At 43.3% G+C, this 20,486-nt stretch overlaps 1 protein-coding gene across 1 annotated transcript in view; it reads left to right on the forward strand.

Annotated features, from left to right (window-relative positions):
• Window positions 1-4,131: 4,131 nt before the first annotated feature.
• The window catches only part of STX17 (syntaxin 17), a 149,128-nt gene continuing 132,773 nt past the window's right edge, over window positions 4,132-20,486 (forward strand). Inside the window, exon 1 of the mRNA XM_075826887.1 lies at window positions 4,132-4,216. The gene's annotated coding sequence lies outside the window, so the exon portion shown is untranslated. The remainder of the gene's footprint in view (window positions 4,217-20,486) is intronic.

Here is a 20,486-nt window from a genome sequence, read left to right on the forward strand (position 1 = left end):
TGTCACCAGGGTATAAGTGTCCTATCTCCTACATAATGTGACCGGCGCTATAATGTAGATAACAACAGTGGTTTTTATTTTGTAAAGCGATCATTTATTTTTGAGCAAGTTATGAGCAATTTTAGATTTATGCTAATTAGTTTCTTAATGCCCAACTGGGCGTTTTTTAACTTTTTACCAAGTGGGCGTTGTAAAGAGAAGTGTATAACACTAACCAATCACCGTCATACACTTCTATTCATTCCAGCCCAGCTTCTTTCACTGCACAGCGTGATCTCGCTGTGCATGACAGCACAGCGTGATCTCGCAAGATCACGCTCTGCTGTGAGTAAGTCCCATAGAAACGTTACCGAAGTTTTGGGAGTGTGAATAGACATCACCTCCTGGCTGGAGGTGATGTCTATTCACTCTCTAGACACTTCCGTAAAGTTTCTGTGGAGGTGACAGCACAACGTGATCTCTCGTTTTTCAAAATAAAAACCACTGTTGTTACCTACATTACAGCGGCCATCAGATTATGTAGGAGATAGGGCACTTATAATCTGGTGACACCAAATCTGGTGACACCAAAGGCTACAAAATGATATATATAAGTCATATTTTTTTCTAACTGGCCACAGGTCCTCTTTCATTGAAAAAGGGTTATGCAGTTGCAAGAAAAAGTAAATGAACCGTTGATTTTAATAATCTGCAGATCCTCATTTAGCAGCAATCACTTCCACCAAATGTTTCCTATGGCTGCCAATAAGTTTACGCAACATTGTTGAAGAATTTTGGACCATTCCTCCCTGCAAATGTGTTTCAGTTCATCAATATTTCTGGGATGCCTTGCGTGCAGCGCCCTCTTCAGGTCAGGCCACAGCATCTCCATAGGGTTATGGTTAGGGCTCTGATTACAATACACAAATCATCTTTTTTTTTTTTCAACATTCTTTAGTTGATTTACTAATGTTCTTTGGGTCATAGTCTTGTTGCATCACCCCATATCTCTAACTTGAGATCATGGATGGCCGCCCTTATATTCTTCTGCAAAATGTGTTGATATACCTTTGTATTCACTGTTCCGTCAGTGATCACAAGGCGTCCAGACCCTGAGGCAGCAAAGCAGCCACAAACCTTGATGCACTCTCCACCACGCTTCACACTTGAGATGAGGTTTTGGTGTTGGTGTGCAGTGTGAGATGTTCCTCAAAACATAGCGTTCTGCATTGGTGCTAAAAAGTTTCACTTTTGTCTTATCTGTCCATAGAACATTTTACCAGAAGCATTGCGGAACATATAGGTAGTCTCGGCAAACAAAATGGGCCACATTGTTTTTAGCAGCAATGACTTCCTCCGTGGTGTCCTTCCATGATCAGTAGTCTTCTTCTGCGTTTTTCTAAGGATTGACAAGTGAACAAAGGCTTTTGTAGTTTAAAGAAATCTCTGTAGGTCTTTTGCTGTTGCCTTGGGCTCTTTCAGAATTGCCTGTTGTGCTCTTGAAGGGATCTTACCCAGATGCCCACTCTTAGGGAGAGCAGCAAAAGTCCCTGATTTTTTTCCATTTGTAGACAGTGTAACCGTGGGTTGATGTACACCCAGGTCTTTAAAGGGAACCTGTCAGCAAATTTTGTGACACTAAACCACCAGCATGTGTATAAAGCCGAGGAAAATACACATCACTTCTTTACACAAATGTGTAATGAAGCAAGGTGTACTCTCCCCGGCTTCATTGGCGCAGTGCGCAAGCATCGTAAGCCAGGGGAGGGAGGCTGGGACTCCGATCCCAGTAAGTAAAAAGTGTATTGCGGGGCTGGGCGAGCTTAATAGCGGCAATTTTGGGACACTAAACCCCAGCTATGTAAATTCAGGCTGGTGGTTTAGTGTCCCAATCCTAGCTGACAGATTCCCTTTAACTTTTTCTACCTTATGCCTCTCCATAACACGTCTTCTGAAAGTTGTTTGCATGGGGGCATGGTTCACACTGACCATTCTTTCTTGAGAAGAGAAGATCTGTCTGTAATCAGACTGTGTGCCTTTATGTAATGGGTAAACCACAGGAAAACAATTACGCATCTGTTTCTATGGAATATGTGTTCATTCCACTATAAACTGCACAAATATCCTCTTCATTCCAGGTCTATCAAGCACAGGAAAATAATTACACATTTGTTTCTATGGAATATGTGTTCATTCCACTATAAACTGCACAAATATCCTGTTCATTCCAGGTCTATAAAGCACAGGAAAATAATTCCGCATCTGTTTCTATGGCATATGTGTTCATTTCACTATAAACTGCACAAATATCCTGTTCATTCCAGGTCTATCAAGCACAGGAAAATAATTACACATCTGTTTCTATGGAATATGTGTTCATTCCCTTATAAACTACACATAGATCCTGTTCATTCCAGGTCTATTAAGCACAGGAAAATAATTACGCATCTGTTTCTATGGAATAAAAAAATTAATTATGACCTTTTTTTATATCTTCTTCCCATTAGTAATAATGTTCATTCTTTTTCTTCATTCTTTTTAGTACGTCCCGTGGAGAAATGCTAAAGCATGCTGAGTGGTACAGTTGTTGTAGCAACCATACGAGCACCGGAGATATCGTGCATGGGTCCTATTAATTAGAATTGGAGCTATGAAAGATACTCTCCAGCTGTCGTATGGTTGCTGTGACAAATGTACCGTCCGGCAGATGTCAGTTTGTAATACCGGGATATGCCGTACTTCAATTATAAAGGTCCCATTGTGTGCCTGCTGTCTGAGGTGATGTGATTTCCTGGCCGATTAACTAGTTAAATGCCACGGTCAATAGCAACCGCTCCATTTAAACCGTTAGAAGTAGGGGGCGGCCCACTCCAATAGCCCCCCGCAGCGCAATTAGGGGGCTCCGATGGTTGTCATGGCAGCCCGGGCACCTAATAAACGCCCCCAGGTCTGCCTTCTATCTGCCTATGCGAAGCCCTGCCACTGACTGGGCTTAGCAGAAGCCTGTAAAAAGACAATATACTGCAATACATTTGTATTGCAGTGTATTGTATCAGCTATCGCTGGTTCAAGTCCCCTAGGGGGACTAATAAAATGTGTAAAAAAAAGTTCAATCAATTTTTTAGAAGTGTAAAATAAATACAAAATATAAGTTAAAAAAACTTTCCCATTTTTCCCCAAGCACAATGTAAAAAAACAAAAATTGGTATCGCTGCATCTGTAAAAGTCAAAATTATTACAATATACCAATATTATTACAATATACCATTATTTAACTCACACGGTGAACGGCATAAAAAAAATAAAAATAAAACACCCGAATCGTTGTTGTTTAGTCACCTTAGCGATAAAAAAAATGAAATAAAAAGTGATCAAAAAATCGTATGTACCAAAAAATGATACCAATAAAAACTACAGCTCGTCCCACAAAAAATAAGCCCTCACGATGCTCAATCTACAGAATAATAAAAAGTTATGGCTCTCAGAATGTGGCGAAGCGCAACAATTATTTTTTTAACCAAGTTTTTTCTTTGTAAAAGTAGTAAAATATATTTTTTAAAAAACTACATAAATTTGGTATCACTGTAATCGTACTGAGATGCAGAATAAAGTTACGTTGTCGCTTTTACCGCACGGTGAAAACTGTAAAAACAAAACCCAAAACACAATGGAGAAATCGCAGCTTTTTCCAATTCCACCCAACAAAGATTTTTTTTCCCGTTTCCCAGTACATTATATGGTACTTTAAATGGTGTCAATAGAAACTACAGCTCTTCCCGCAAAAAATAAGCCCTCACACCGCTCTATTGACGGAAAAATAAAAATGGCTGGGCCGTTAAGGGGTTAAGGGTGTACTTACAAGTCATTTTGTGTGCTTTTTTTGTCGTGATTTTCATAATTGCAGTAAAAATGCAACAAAAATTGACTAATGTAAATACACCCTAAATGGGGACACACACGGGTACACGTACACTCTCCTACAAGCTTATCAAAAACACACACTGCACGTCTCATAGACACGCAAAAAGAAGCTAATATTTTTCGGCACAGTCATAAATGAAAATTCATCCTGGCACAAGTAGGTTGCTGAGATCTGCAAATAACCTCTACTACAGTCTAAACAACTCCCCAGCATAGCTCCTCCCATACAAGGGCCTGATCACATGATCATGACATCATCAAAGGTCCTGTAGCTCTCTGAGATCTAAAAGCTGTTTACTGTGTCTAGACCAAAGAGGTAAGGAATCTAAATGAACAGAGATGTAATGTGTCATTGTAAGAACAGCATGGCTCTCATAAGTACAGGCGATTAATATCATTCACTTTCCGATCTATTAAGACGTCTACGTTCCTGGAAACAACTCCCAGGCTGCAGGATGTAGTTGTGCTGACAGTGTTTGGTCCTGACGTCTGCAATGTTATTGTGTCAGAAAAGACAAAAGAAGTATAGGTATAATACCTTTATTGGCTAACAAGAGGAATGATGTTTGCGAGCTTTTAGAGCGCGCAGGCTCCTTCTTCAGGCACGTTTACAAGTGAAATTGTCTTTGTGTAACATCTTTAACCCCTTCCCAACATTTGTCGTAACTGTACGTCATGAGCAGTGAGGTGTTCCTGCGACGTGTTGTACAGTTGCGACAAGCAGATGGCGGTGGGCTCAGAAACAGGGTCCGCGCCATCAGCCGCTGGTGTCAGCTGCATACTACAGCTGACACCCTGCTCTAATGGCAGGGACCGAGCTAGTACCTTAACACCCTTAGATATTGTTAGTGCATTGTATTAGAATAGCGATCAGACAGTTGGACCTTCAAGTCCTCTAGTGTGGTACCAATAAAAACTACAGCTCGTATTGCAAAAAACAAGCCCTACCGCAGCTCCGTCAATGATAAAATTAAAAAGTTATTGTTCTCAAAACTTGGCGACACAAAAAATACATAATTTTTTTCAAAAAAGTGGTAAAACATAAAAAATATATAAATTTGGTATTACCCTGATCGGACTGACCCGCAGAATAAAGATGACATGTCATTTCTAATACACGGTGAACGCTATATAAAAAGTACCCCAAAATGGTACCAATAATAACTACAGCTGGTCCCACAAAAAAACAAGCCCTTTCACAGCTCTGTAGACGGAAAAGCTAAATCGCTATGGCTCTCAGAATATGGCAACCCTACATGATTTAAAAAAAAAAATAAAAAATTGTATAAAAGTAGTAACACATATAAAAACGATACAAATTTGGTATAGCCATAACCGTAGTGACCCGCAGAAAAAAATTAGCATGTAATTTATACAGCACGTTAAACGCCGCATTAAAAAAAACAAAAGTAAAAACCTATGCAGGAATTGTTTTTTTTCTATCACCTTGCCTCCCAAAAAATGGAATAAAAGGTGATCAAAAACTTGCATATAACCCAAAATTTTACCAATAAAAAGTACAGCTCGTCCCGCAGAAAACAGCCCTTATACCACTACGTCTATGAGAAAATAAAATAAATTAAGGCTCTAATAAGTCAGGAAAGAAGAAATATGCAGATGTGCAGGCCCGAGGAGAACACTTCTGTTTCAAGAGGTGATTATCAATGCCCTAGTATTTGGTAACCAGGAAGGGTAGGGCCCAAATATCTGCTGGAAATGATGGTGCCCGTATTATACCAGGACAACACTTTCCCAGTAGAATTCTCCAAACTGCAAAAGGTGCGGAGTGTGGACCAAAAGGGGAATAAGAAAGCACACCATTTATCAGTGTGACACTCACCTGTGCAGAAAGGATTGCTTTACAGTGTAACACACATCTATGGATTATTTTATTGTTTTTTTTAACCCATTATTATACCACCTTATTATGCCCTGATGTACTCTGCCAAGCTTACATATGCCCTACATTATAAACTGAAATACCAGTAAAACTCCAAATAAAACTACTATCAAGCAAAATCTGCAGCAGTTTACTTCCACTTATCGCCATCCCCAAGAGAACCCTTTTAACCCCCTTAAAGACTAGGCCAATTTGAGTTTTTAATTTTCGTTTTTTCCTCACTGCTTTCCAGAAGCCATAACTTTTCTATTTCTTCATCGACATAGCCGTATGAGGGCTTATTTTGTGCGGGACAAGTTGTAGTTTTTATGGCATAATGTCGGGTGAAATGGCAAAAAACAGCGATTACACCATTTTTTGGGGGGGTTTTGTTTTTACGGCATCCATCAGGCGGTAAAAACTACATATTCACCTTAGCCCTTATTCACACGACAGGGTTTCCCGGCCTGGTGACGGCCGTTCATAAAACAGTTGTCACACGGCTGCAGTAGGAACAATAGACCCCTAATGGGGCTATTCACACGACCGATTTTTTTGACGGCCCGGGAAACCTGGCCGTCAAAAAATGGGACATGCCCTATTTTCTGCCGTTCACCCGGCCGCCCGGCTCCCATAGAAGTCTATGGGGCCGGGTAATACACGGCCATCACCGGAATGTGTCCCGAGTGACGGCCGTGTCTTCCGTTGCTCGCGCTCTCTCTCCTCCTCCTCCTCCTCCTCCTCCTCACAGTGCAGAGTGCATGTGAGGAGGTTCTTTTTTTGCTCCCTGTAGGAGTCGGAATCCCCAATCCCCGCCCGGGATTTGGGATTCTGCTACAGGAGAAGTGAGTGACTACACTGTCCATATATGGACACAGCGACGTCACTCACTTCTGAAGCGGAATCCCCGACCCTGTGGTCAGGGATTCCGCTACAGTAGAAGTGAGTGACTACACTGTCGATATATGGACACAGTGTCGTCACTCACTTGTGAAGCGGAATCCCTGACCCTGTGGCTAGGGATTCCGCTACAGAAGAAGTGAGTGACGTCACTGTCCATATATGGACACAGTGACGTCACTCACTTCTAAAGCGGAATCCCCGACCCTGTGGCCGGGGATTCCTCTCCAGGAGAAGTCAGTCACTACACTGTCCATATATGGATATTGAAGCCAGTGACTTCTCCTGGAAGGGGGGGGGGTGCAACCTACAGGGGGCTGGGTGGCATTACCTGCAGGGGGCTGGGTGGCATTACATATAGGGGGCTGGGTGGCATTACCTGCAGAGAGCTGGGTGGCATTACATACAGGGGGCTGGCTGGCATTACCTGCAGGGTGCTGGGTGGCATTACCTGCAGGGTGCTGGGTGGCATTACCTGCAGGGGGCTGAGTGGCATTACCTGCAGGGGGCTGAGTGGCATTACCTACCGTTTTTATCGGCCATCACTCGGACCCTGTCGTGTGAATGAGGCCTTATTCTACAGGTTGATACGATTATGGCAATACCAAGTTTATGTTTTGTTTTATGTTTTACCACTTTTGAAAAAATAAAACTATTCGCTAAAAAAATAATAATTTTGTGTTGCCATATTCTGAGAGCCATACCTTTTTTTTATTTTTCCATAAATTTAGCGATGTGAGGGCTTAAATTTTGCGGGGCGAGCTGTAGTTTTCTTTTATACCATTTTGGGGTACATGCGACATTTTATTCCTTTTTTGGAGGGCTAAGGTGAAAAAAAACTAGTAATTTGCATGTTTTATATATTTTTTTTATGTCGTTCACCGAGCGGGTTAAATAACGCCATATTGTTATAGTTCTGACTATTACGGACGTGGCGATACCAGTTATGTTAACTTTTTTTTTTTTAACATTGCTTTACGGAAAAAGTGGGAAAAGGTTTTTTTTTTTTTACTTTTAATATCTTTTATTTTTTCAACATTATAAAAATCTTTATTTAACTGTTTTTTACTTTTTTATTAGCCCCGCTAGGGGAATTGGAGCAGCGATCATTGGATCAATTGCATGGTATACAAGCATGATCTTTGATTCTGCCCGTTGCAGTGAGGTGTCGGCTGTGTAATGCAGCTGTCACCTGCTGTGTAATGCAGCTGTCACCTGCTGTGTATGGAGTGAGCTCAGCCCGTGAGTCCGTTCAATACTTCCCCTTAACGGCTGCCACGTACCAGTACGTGACATGTCGTTAAGGGGTTAACAATTTTTGTGGTATGTGTCTGCAGTGCACAAGCTGGGCACAGCATATATGCCACTGAAATGGCATATCTGCGGAAAATTTGCAATTTTCACTTTATACCATCCGCAGCGCATTCATTTCTGGAAAACACCTGTGGGTCAAAATGCTCACTACACCTCCTGATAAATACCCTAACGGGATGTATTTTCCGGAATGGGGTACTTCTCAGGGGTATATGTTTATTAATGACCTTGTCTAAGGTTTACAGAGTATAATTTCAGTATTTGCAGGGGATACTAAGCTCTGTAAAGTAGGGCTCTGCAATTATGACCTAAATCAAAATCCTGATTAATTTAACATGTAACTTCGATCATTGAACAACTGTTTAGGCCACACCCCTTTTACATGTCACGCCCCCTATTTGCATTTTACGTTATTGAATTCATATTTATCCCCCTGAACCTGCTGTATACTACTGTATATAATAACCCCCTGACACTTCACCCACACAGTATATTGCCCCGTAGTGCCCCCACACCATTTAATTAATATTTATCCCCTGAGCCTGCTGTATATTACTGTATATAATATAGCCCCTGACACTGCCCCACACAGTATAATGCCCCTCATAACTGACCTCCACACAGTATAATGCCTCCCATAACTGACCTCCACACTGTATAATGCCCCCATAGCTGCCTCTATGTAGTATAATGCCCCTATAACTGACTTCCACGCAGTATAATGCCCCTATAGCTTCCCTCACACAGTATAATGTCCCCATATATGTACCCCACACTGCAACACCTAACTCCGTATCAATGACGAGTGGAGGAGATCCCTCTGCTCCTCTGGTCTGTGTGGCACGGTACAGACAGGCGTGATGACATCACTACCTTGCATCCAGCGATACATAATGAATGGTAGAGCATGGGCCTCACGGTTTCCTGCTCTACCATTGGTTTAAAGTGTATCTGCGTCCTGAAGATGCAGATATAGTTTAAAACGGGAAAAAATAATTGATAAAACCGAAATTCTCGAAATGACGTCAATTAATTACGCTGAATTTCGATTTCTATTATTTTTAAATTACTTGCCCAACCCTACTATAAAGAAATCAACACAGAGGAGGATAATACAATACTACAGAGGGATTAGGGGAAGCTCGAGGTTTGGGCAGAAAAATGGCAAATTAAGTTTAATGTGGGTAAATGTAAGGTTATGCACTTAGGCCGAGGAAACAACGTTTACAGTTATGCATTAAATGGTAAAACACTGGGTAAAACTACTACTGAAAAAGATTTGGGGATATTGGTGGATACTACATTTACCTTTAGAAACCAGTGCCAGACAGCTGCTGCCAAGGCAAATAAAATCATGGGATGCATCAAAAGAGGCATAGATGCTCGTGACAAGAACATCGTTTTGCCTCTATAGAAATCACTAGACCACACATGAAATATTGTGTACAATTTTGGCCACCTGTGTATAAGGACATGTTTAAAGGAGGGACGACCAAGGTAATTAAAGGCTATGTACTCCTTTTGAAATCCTTTTTTAAAATAAATAAATGTCTATCAGTGATTTGGTGCAACTTTCTAAATACTTTTTATGAAAAATTATTTTTACTTTTTGAGATACAGTTGCTTTGTATCCTGTATACAGAGCATCTGTATCTTGCGCTGAGACCTGAATCCATGTTCAGTGACAGCAGGTTCTGAGTGTCTCTGATACACACCTGTTATTGATCACATCTAAGTTATAAACTTAGATGTGATCAGTAACAGCTCGATGACACGTAGGACCCGCTGATACTGTAACCTATAACCATGACAAGGTGGCATCATCTTCGTCTAGAGGAAAAAAGGTTTCCCCACCATCACAGACGTGGAGTTTTTACTGTGAGAGCAGTGAGACTATGGAACTCTGCCCCAGGATGTTGTAATGGTTGATTCTCTGAACAAGTTCAAGAAGGGCCTTGATGCATTTCTTGAAAAATATATAGTATTACAGGTTATGAGTACTAAATTCTGGAGATCGGACGTTGCTCAAGGGATTTATTCGGATTGCCATATTTGGAGACAGGGAGGATTTTTTTTTCCCTTATAAGGCAATTGGCCTCCACTTCATGGGGGATTTGACTTACCACAGTAGGATTATAGGTTGGACTTGATGGACCTGTCTCTTTTTTTCAATCTTATCAACTATGTAACTATGATAATCTCTGCAATTGTGTACCAATGCTGTGTAAATCGCCAAATTAGGATTCAAATTCACATGGTACTCTCTGTCCCGATACGTGGGTATGTGGACCCACTAGGCCGCACCGCCGTAGCGGAGTAGTAGCTGGCCAAACAACAATGTACCAAGTCAATATGAAGTCCAAGCACACGGGTACCTGTAATAGTCCAGACAGTAGCAGCGATTTAGGTACAGATGGTACCTTGGCGGCAGGTGATGCAAAATGTGGCAGCTGACACCAGACGTGGTGTAATGCAGCAGGCGTAGTAGACGGCACAACACGACTCCAGCACTAGAGAGGGCACAGGAACAATTACAGCATGGGAAACGGGATACAGGTAGCAGGGCACGGGAACACAGGGGACATGATACGACTAAGGGACCATTTGCAAAACTAACAGAGGAATACAAACAATGCTCAGGCAAGGAGTGAAAGGGCAGGGCCCCTTTTATAGTCCAGGGTGATTAGGGCTAATTAGAATATATTTTCATGTGCGCGCTGGCCCTTTAAGGCCAGGCACAAGCGTGTGCGCGCACCCTACAGTACACTGCAGAGTGGAGCAGAAGTGAGTGCTGGCGTCTCCCGGGGAGGAGATGCAGGCCAGTACTCCAGATTCTGCGGCCGTGAACGTTACACTCTTTCACTCCAAAGCCCTGTCGTATGTCCAGGCAAAAGATTAGGGCAACATGTACCGGGCAACACAGGATTATAATTAGAGAGCTGTCTTTTTATGGTGGTGCAAGCTCGGCACAACATATTTTAAACTGAATTGGCATATCTTTGTAAAATGTTCTCTTTGCAACATACATTACGCACTGATTTCTGGAAAATACCTGTGGGGTCGACATGCTCACTACACCCCTAGTTAAATGCTTGATGTAGTTTACAAAATGAGGTAATATCTTGAGGATTTCCACTGTTTTGGTCCCACAGGGGCTTTGCAAATGCGACATGGCACCAGCAAAAGCTGAACAGAGCTCCTTTCCTTCTGAGCCCTTCTGTGTGTCCAAACAGCTGTTTATGACCACAAATTAGGTATTGTTGTACTCTGAAGAAATTGCTTCTTCTGGGTAGGCTTTCTACAAGATTTTGGATTGTGCCTCTGGGAATTTTTGCTCGTTCATACAGAAGAGCATTTGTGGGGTCAGACTCTGATGTTGGACGAGAGGGCCTGACTCCCAATCTCTGTTCTACTTCATCCCAAAGGTGTTCGATGGGGTTGAGTTCAGGGGTCTGTGCGGGACAGTTGAGTTTTTCCACGCCAAACTCACCCAACCATGTTTTTATGGACCTTGCTTTGTGCACTGGGGCACAGTCCTGCTGGAACAGAAAAGGGCCTTCCCCATACTGCTCCTGCAAAGTTGGAAGCAAACAATTGTCTAAAATATCTTGGTATGCTGAAGCATTAAGACTTCCCTTCACTGAAACTAAATGGCCTAGGCCAACCCTTAAAAAGAACCCCATAGCATTATCCGTCCTCCAACAATCTTTACGGTTGGCACAATGCAGTCAGACAGGTAACGTTCTCCAGGCATTCGCCAAACCTAAACTCATCCATCAGACTGCCAGATAGGGAAGATTGATTTGTCACTCCACAGAACATGTTTCCACTGCTCCAGAGTCCAGAGGCGGTATGCTTTACACCACTCCATCCAATCGCTTGGCATTGTGCTAGGTGATAAAAGACTCACATGCAGCTGCTCGACCAAGGAAACCCATGCCATGAAGCTCGCGGGGCACAGTTTTTGTGCTAATGTGATTGCCAGAGGAGATTTGAAGCTCAGTAGTTATTTAATGAGCAGAACGTTGGCAACTTTCAGGCACTATGTGCCTCAGTACTCAATGACCCTGCTCTATTACTTTTCGTGGTCTGACACATTATTTCGGAGTTGCTGTGGTTCTTAAATGCTTCCACTTTGCAATAATACCTCTCACGTTTGATCGTGGAATATCTAGGAGAGAAGACATTTAATGAATTGACTTGTTGCAATGGTGGCATCCTATTATATTACCATGCTTGAATTCAGCCATGACCCATTCTTTCGCAGATGTTTGTAAAGGCGGCTGCATGGCTAGGTGCTTGATTTTTTTTACACCTGTGGTAATGGGATTGAATGAAATACCTGAATTCGATGATTAAGAGGTGTGTCCCAGTACTGTTGTCCATATAGTGTTCATATATATATATATATATATATATATATATACTTAAAATCCTCCCGCGCCTGAAAAGAAATGGTTTGTTTGCAACAGTATAAAAGGAAAACCCTGCTACAAAAAATTAGCACATATGCTGATCAAATGGGTGCGTCACTGAATCAGCGGCCGCAGGATGCACACAAGGAGATAATGCGGTATAAAAATGACTAAAGAAAAAGGGGCACACATGAAGACCGTGTGGGTGTAAAAATACAGAGAGGGAGAGGAGATAGCCGCTTTATATCACCACTACAACCACCAGCACAAGCAACACACAACTTAGTATACACAGCTCTGATCGCTGTTCCTGACCGAGATGAGGCGGGCACAGCAGGAACCGTTATTTTACAACCGCTGCTACAGTGGTGACTGGTCAGTCTGAACATTCCGACCAACTAGGGATCAGGGAGGTGGTGTCATATATAACACCAATCGCCACTATTCACTGCAGCCGTCTTTACTCTGTCATCGTTTCATTAGACACGGTGACCGCTTCCTGCTGTGTACTGTACGGCAACTTGTAGAGAGCCCTTTTCGACTATGACTTACAGTTACGTCAAATGTCGGTAAGAGGGTGAATGGCATAAAAAGTAAAGAAAGACTTCCGGTTCCGGCGCGCACATGAGTAGACGTGAGTGAGGAGAGCTCCGTTAACCCGACTCAAAAACCGGGGTCCCGAGGCTTGGTTACCTAACCTGAGGCCGCTGGCCGATAACCCTACGTACAGGCTTCTCTCCGGCGTATGGAGAGATATCTGGTGAAAACCGGGACCCCAGGATTAAAATCACAGGCCCTGCAGACTGACGACATGATGCCGCTGGGGAAAATGGCGCCTGAGCCGGCCAGGAACACGAGGAGTACGAGTTCGCGCTCGGCATCACAACCTCCTATGGTGCAGCCAGAAGGGGAAGAAGGTGAGCCTGAGACTATGTTTCACAATATGGACATTTCATGTCGAGTTTTGGCCAGGGAAGTAGCGAAACTTATAGCCCCAGATATTACAGCTTCTCTGGAGGCGACGGTGTCGAAATTATTGCACCAAATTCAGACGGATGTTTCAGCTCAGGCGGAAAGGCTTAACGATTTGGAACAACGGTTCAGTTTATTGGAGGATGAGCTAGCGGGAACACAGGAGGAGGTGAAGAAGGTGATAGCTTGCAATCTACAACTGGTTGATAAAGTGGATGACCTGGAGAATCGCTCGAGGAGGAGCAATTTACGTATTATTGGGCTCCCAGAGTCTATACCAGCAGGACAGCTGCTAAAGTTGTGTGCGGTGGAGTTGCCTCAGGCGCTGGGATTGCCAGCCCCGCTGAGAGCGGAGAGAGCTCATAGAGTGGGACCGATGCGAAGTGTGACCCAAGATGGCGCCCCAGCACGACCGCGACCAGTCATTGTGAAGTACCTGGACTATGTGGATAAAACGAATGTATTACAGGCATACCGAAGGTCATCGGCACAAGTGAGAGTACGAGGCAACAGAATTTTAATGTTTGGAGATTACTCGGCTGAGGTTACACGTAAGCGGCGGGCTTTTAGCACGGTGTGCTCTCTACTGGTCCAGAAACGCATTCGGTTCTCTCTGATGTTTCCCGCCATTCTCAGGATCTTCGAACCCGGCGGTGGGATGGAATCGTTTTCTTCTCCAGGGGAGGCGGCTAAATTTGTGGAAAGTTTGTCTAAAGACAATAATGGTGGTAGCCAGACGCACAGGGACGGATTGCCTCGCAGGGGACGTTCCAGAAACAGGAGTATCAGGAGGGGTCTCACCTCTTCTTCCCCGGATTGAAGGGAACTGTCCAGGCGGAGATGGAAGAAATCTCATGTTATTTTAAAGTTCCACATTGTTTGAGATAGAATTGTTATACCTATCGTTGCATCGGGGGTTGAGGTCTACTGATGTTAATGGCAGGGGAGGGTCCAGCTGAAGTGAGGCTTGAGGAAATTTTTCTTGCAAGGAGTCGGGTGGGAGTGTAAGGTGATGTTGATATTTTAAGGGTATACAGGGAGTTCATGGTATACCAAAGAGTTTCTAGAGGTGGAATGCACAGAGATTCCACGCCAAAATGTGCGAAAAAAGAGAAGTCTGAAAGTAATAATGATCTGTTGTTGGGGTTTCAATTTTGTTTTATGTTTAGGGAGGGGGAAGGAGGGGGGGGGACTGTCTCGGTGAATGAGGTTTGCTTTGCCATTACTGTGAGATGCCTAAGGTAATTACATGGAATGTGAAGGGACTGCAGTCCCCACATAAACGCATGATGGTTCTTCGCCACCTGAAAAAGCTGAAAGCGGATATAGCGATTTTACAGGAAACCCACTTATTGGAACGTGATTTCCAGAGAATGAGTAAATTATGGGTGGGCAAGGTAATGGGTTCTCCAGCAGTTAATGGCAAGGCGGGCGTCTTACTTCTCATACACAAAAGAATTGAATGTTCGGTGGTTACTTTTGAGCGGGATGAGGGGGGTAGATATTTGCATGTGATCTTGGAGGGTGCCATGGGGAGAGTGAGTCTGTACTGTATATATGCACCAAATGACAACAATCGGGTCTTTTTTAAATTTCTGGAAGGAAAACTTTTAGCGGATAAAGAACCTCAGATTCTGCTGGGAGGGGATCTTAATTCGGTCTTATGTACAACAGAGGACAGGAGAAGGGGGGATGGTAGGATGTTGGTGGAAAGAACACATGATAAAGTCTTGGCCCCATTATTGTCTTCCACGGGCATGGTAGATGTATGGAGAACACAATTTCCATTAGGTAGAGAATTCACTCATTTTTCTCATGCGCATACCGCATGGTCGCGTATTGACTATCTTATGGCTTCTCCGGTGCTCCTCTCTAGGATCCTCAGTGCTCGAATAGAGGACTTAGTGATATCAGATCATTCACCGGTTTCTTTGATCTTGGCAGATACGTTTAAAAGGGGGTCGGATATATTGTGGAAATTTCCGTCATTTCTGGCAACTGATGAATCCTTTCAATCCTGCTTGAAGGGCTGGGTAGGGGAATATAGTCAGGAAAATCAAGCTCATAGAGAAAACAGCCACTTGTTTTGGGACACAGCCAAGGCAGTGCTGAGGGGGAGGATCATTTCTTATGTTGCTTCGCTTAAACGGAAAACCAACAAACATTATAACGAGTCTAGCAGAAACCTTCGCATGAAATACACAGCGTACTTGGCAAACTCGACATTAGCGCTTAGGGGGGACTGGCTCACGGCAAAGGCAGAGTTTGAAAGGTGGCTGGATAAAAAAGAAAGGTTCCAGAGAGAGCAAACAACTGCGCATTTTTTCAGATATGGGAACAAATCAGGTTCCCTGCTGGCTAAAATGGCGAAAGGACAATTTCGCCCGACTCACATAGGGGGGTTGAGAGATGGGAATGGGGAAGTACAGAAAGATCCAAAAGTCGTCAATGATATACTGGGAGATTATTACACTGCGCTATATGCACAGGACATTTCGGAGAGGAATGAGGGGAGGGAGTTCCTGGACTCCGTAGCGTTACCATCTCTCTCGGACTCTGATAGAGAAGCATTAAACGCATTGATCACGGAACAAGAGATAATATCGACCATTAAATCATTGACGAATAACAAAGCGCCAGGGCCAGACGGATTTTCTAGTGATTTCTACAAACTTATGAGGGAGGAAGTCACGCCCATTTTATTGCCGGTGTATAATCGTATGCTGTTAAATAAGGAATTTTTGAAGTCGGGCAATGTAGCTTATATTAAAGTATTGTACAAGGATGGGAAAGACCCGGCTAACCCGGGGTCCTATCGACCAATCTCTTTGATAAATCAGGATGTTAAAATATTGTCGAAGATACTGGCAGATAGGTTGGCTATGTTTCTCCCTAATTTGATCGGGCCACACCAGGTGGGTTTTGTCAAGGGGAGGTCGGCGGTCAAAAACATACGCACGGTTTTGGCGGTTCAAGACGCAATGAGGAATTCTAATATGGAGGGTCATGATTCGCCAGCACTTTTAACGTTAGATGCCGAAAAGGCCTTCGATAATGTACACTGGGATTGGCTGAGGTTAGTTTTAGATAGATTTGGGATACAAGGATTGTTCAGGAATTACCTGGAAGCATTATATTCAGAACCTCTAGCTAGGGTGTTCACTGCAGGTTTTTTGTCAGCACCGATACATTTACAGAAGGGAACAAGGCAGGGATGCCCCTTGTCTCCGTTGCTGTTCGACTTGGCTTTGGAACCGCTAGCGAGACATCTCTTGTCATCCAGAGATTTTGAAGGGATTAAGGTTGGCAGCCAGGAGGTCAAGCTAACATGTTTTGCTGATGATCTTTTGTTATTTATGAAATCGCCTGGGGATCATTTGGGGGGGGTGCTGGAGAAGCTAAAATACTTTGGGTCCTTCTCAGGATATAAAGTCAATGCGCAAAAGAGTCAATTACTTTACTTGAAGGAATCAGGGGTAAGACCACCCTTGCAGGGCACGGTGGAAATAGCTAGATCGTATATTACATACCTGGGGATTAAAATAGGCAAATTTCCCTCTTCTCTCTATAAACTAAATTATTCACCCTTGTTTGAAAAAATCCATAAGGAACTAAATCGATGGGCGTCATTGCCATTGTCGTTGTTTGGGAGGGCTGCTCTTTTAAAAATGATAAGCTTTGCTCGACTGTTATATCCAATGCAGACCATACCCATATTGATCAAGCACCTAGATAACCAGAAATTACAGACAGCATTTTTACAATTCTTGTGGCAAAGGAAGAGACCTAGGATTGCATATAAAAAACTGGCACTGCCCAAAGTGGATGGAGGTATTCAGCTGCCACTTATACGATACTACAATTTAGCGGCCATCTGCAGACACATAGGGGATTGGATACATAACACCAATATGTACTCCAATGTTCAGCTGGAACAGGAATTGGCGGGAGCGGTTCCGCTGCAGGCCCTGCTACACATGTCATATGCTCAACTGCCTAATAACGTTAAGGCAAGTCTGTTGCTGAAAGATACAATCGGCACCTGGAAGGCGGTGCGGAAGCTTTATGGTCTTCCGTATGGTCTTTCTAAATTCTGGCCGTTGTGGGATAACCCTATGTTTCCACAGGGGAGTCAGAATAAATTGTTTTCGCAGTGGAAAGATGAAGGGATCAAGGTCCTGGGCCAACTCATGAATGTTGAGGAGGGGAGATGGCTTACGTGGCAGGAGGTCTCTAGCAAATACAATTTGAGGGAAAATCAATATTTGCAATATGTTCAAATAACGGGGTTATGTAAAAACAAAGTCCGCAATATTGATGGAGTAGAGATACGGGGAGCATTTGATGGGATGGTGCCGCAGGGTGGTGCGGGGAGAAGCCTTGCAAGTCTATATGGTAAACTTCGGAATGCTCATCTTGATTCCTTTAGTACTTCCTGCTTTAGAACGTGGGAGTTGGAGCTGGAGGATCCAGACATCTCCAGCAAGATACGAGATGGATGGGAGAGGGTGAGGAAGGTCATGGTGAATGAACAGTGGCGTGAGATGCACTTCAGGCTAATGCACAGAGCGACATACGCCTTTAATTTATCCTACAGGGACGCTCCAGCACATTATCTGCGTAATTGTCCAAAATGCGACTTGCACAAAGCCAATTTGCTTCATGGGATGTGGTTGTGCCCACAAATTCGCACGTTTTGGGATCGGGCTTTACAATTTATTAAAGATACCTGGGGGGAGGAGGTGCACGCAAGCCCACAGGCAGTGCTGTTTCACTATATTCCTTTGGATCCAGGGGGGGAGGGACCACCTCTAGTGGCCCGGAAAGGAGTGCATATGGCTTTATTGGCTATCAAAAAGTGCATCTTGCGTCACTGGCTACAGGCATCGGTCCCGGAAATTGCGGAGGTCGTGATTACTCTCAAGACTTTATTGGGGTATGATAAGACGGACCTAGAAAAACACAAAGAAAGGTCTACAGAACAATTTTTTAAAACTTGGCGTAAATTCATAGAGCAACATTATCCCACAGCAGAGATAGGGATGTTCATGCGCACATTTCGACACACATCATGGTATAGTTCACAGAGTATCCAGGGCACGCTAGGCATGCTGGTGGCCAGTTAAGAAAATGTTCACCGAGATGGGGGAGAGTTGGGGGGAGGGAAGGGAATTGTTGGTTGTGTTTTGTTTTACTGCATACCTTGCAACTTAATGATGACAAGTAAAATGAAAAAGAATTTTGAAGCTGGAACACATTGTTATTTGGTGTATGTATTATTGTATGTGTGATACACATTGCATACTTGTAACTGTTCTGGTTTTGAATAAAAATATATTTGAAAAAAAAAGTAAAGAAAAATCACTGAAAATGTAAATTAATTACTCTGCTTCGCTATTTGTCAGTCCCATAGAGTTTGAATGGAGCATTCATGACCCCCCACTTCATTCACCTCCTCACTGCGGTCGTGCAAGTGAATAGAAAAGGGGGACACGGGAACCCCATTCTTGTGATCATGGGGGGTCCATATATTTATTACCTATCCTGTATATCAGTGATAAATGTGTTCGGTGGGAAAACCCATTTAACAGGAATTTCCAGAAAGGACAATTATCACCTATGTATAGTATAAGTGTCTGATGGTACCCCTTCCCATCACAAGAACAGGGGTAACGAACCAACACCCGGTCCTCCTTTCTGTACCCCCCGCAGTGTGGAGGAACTTGATTGAAGTGGAGGAAGTGCATGCACCCTGCTGCTCCATTCAATGTCTATAAGACTGACGATTCAGCGGAGCACTGTACGTGACTGTCACCGTCAGTCCCATTGACTTTGAATAGTCCTTCACTGCCTATGTTCATCCGCCACTCTTTTCAAAGTTGGATGACCGCAGTGAGGAGAAACTGAGGGTTCGGGAACCCCTGTCTAGTGATCGTGGGGGAACCAGAGGTGGGGATCCCAGCAATCAGACACTTATCACCTATCCTATGAATAGGTTCTAATTCTGGGAATACCCCTTTAGGCCTGGAATCCCACATGCAGTGTTTGGTGCAGTTTTGGTTTTTTTAACAAAACCAGGAGTGGAGTTGGAAATATAAAGGAAGGACTTGGGGCTTGTCCGCACGTAACGGAATTGCTGCAGAAAATTTAGCAATTTTTATGCATCGTGTGGATGAGATTTGTTAAATCTCACCCACTTTGCTCCTACTGTATCCTGCTGCGTATTTTCCGTCCATAATTCCGGACGGAAAATACGCAGCTATTCCGCTACGTGTGGACAAGCCCTTATACTTTCCTGCTGGATCCACCCCTGGCTTTGGCTAAAAAAGAAAACTACCTCAAGCTGCCTTTAAAACTGCATATATGTTTCCAACCTTAAGGGTATGTTCACACAGCTTATTTTCGGGTCGAAAAATCGTAAGCAGAACGCCTCCAAACATCTGACCATTGATTTCAATGGGAAAAATGGCGTTCTGTTCTGATGGGGCATTTTTTTTACGCGGCCGTTTTGAGAAACAGCTGTGTTAAAAAATCGCCCACGAAAAATAAGTGCATGTCACTTCTTGAGCAGTTTTTGGAGCCTTTTTTCACTGACTATAGAAAAACGGCCTTGAAAAACGCAAGTTTGCTTAAAAAACGTCTGAAAATCAGGAGCTGTTTTCCCTTGAAAACAGCTCCATATTTTCAGACGTTTTTTGCTAAGAATGTGAACATACACTAAAAGCAATGTTAACCTATTAAGGCAATTTTTTAAGCGGAATAAGTTCCTGAACTTAGATGTGATAGATAATAACTGGATCCTGCGTGTCTCTGACTAGTGCTCACCGAAGCCGTCAGTCCCGCTGACCTGACAGATTTGGCTTTAAACGCAAGATACAGCTTCTATGTATTCAGGATACATAGAAGCTGTATGTGAAAAAGAAAAAAAAAACAAACTAAACAAAACATTGACTTATCTTTAACCCCTTCCCGCTTTGGCCACATTTGACCTTCCTGACAGAGCCTCATTTTTCAAATCTGACATGTTTCACTTTATGTGGCATTAACTCCGGAATGCTTTCACCTCCAAGCGATTCTGAGATTGTTTTCTCGTGACAAATTGGACT

This window comes from Rhinoderma darwinii, chromosome 5 (assembly GCF_050947455.1).
Source record: "Rhinoderma darwinii isolate aRhiDar2 chromosome 5, aRhiDar2.hap1, whole genome shotgun sequence".
Lineage (NCBI taxonomy): Eukaryota > Metazoa > Chordata > Amphibia > Anura > Rhinodermatidae > Rhinoderma > Rhinoderma darwinii.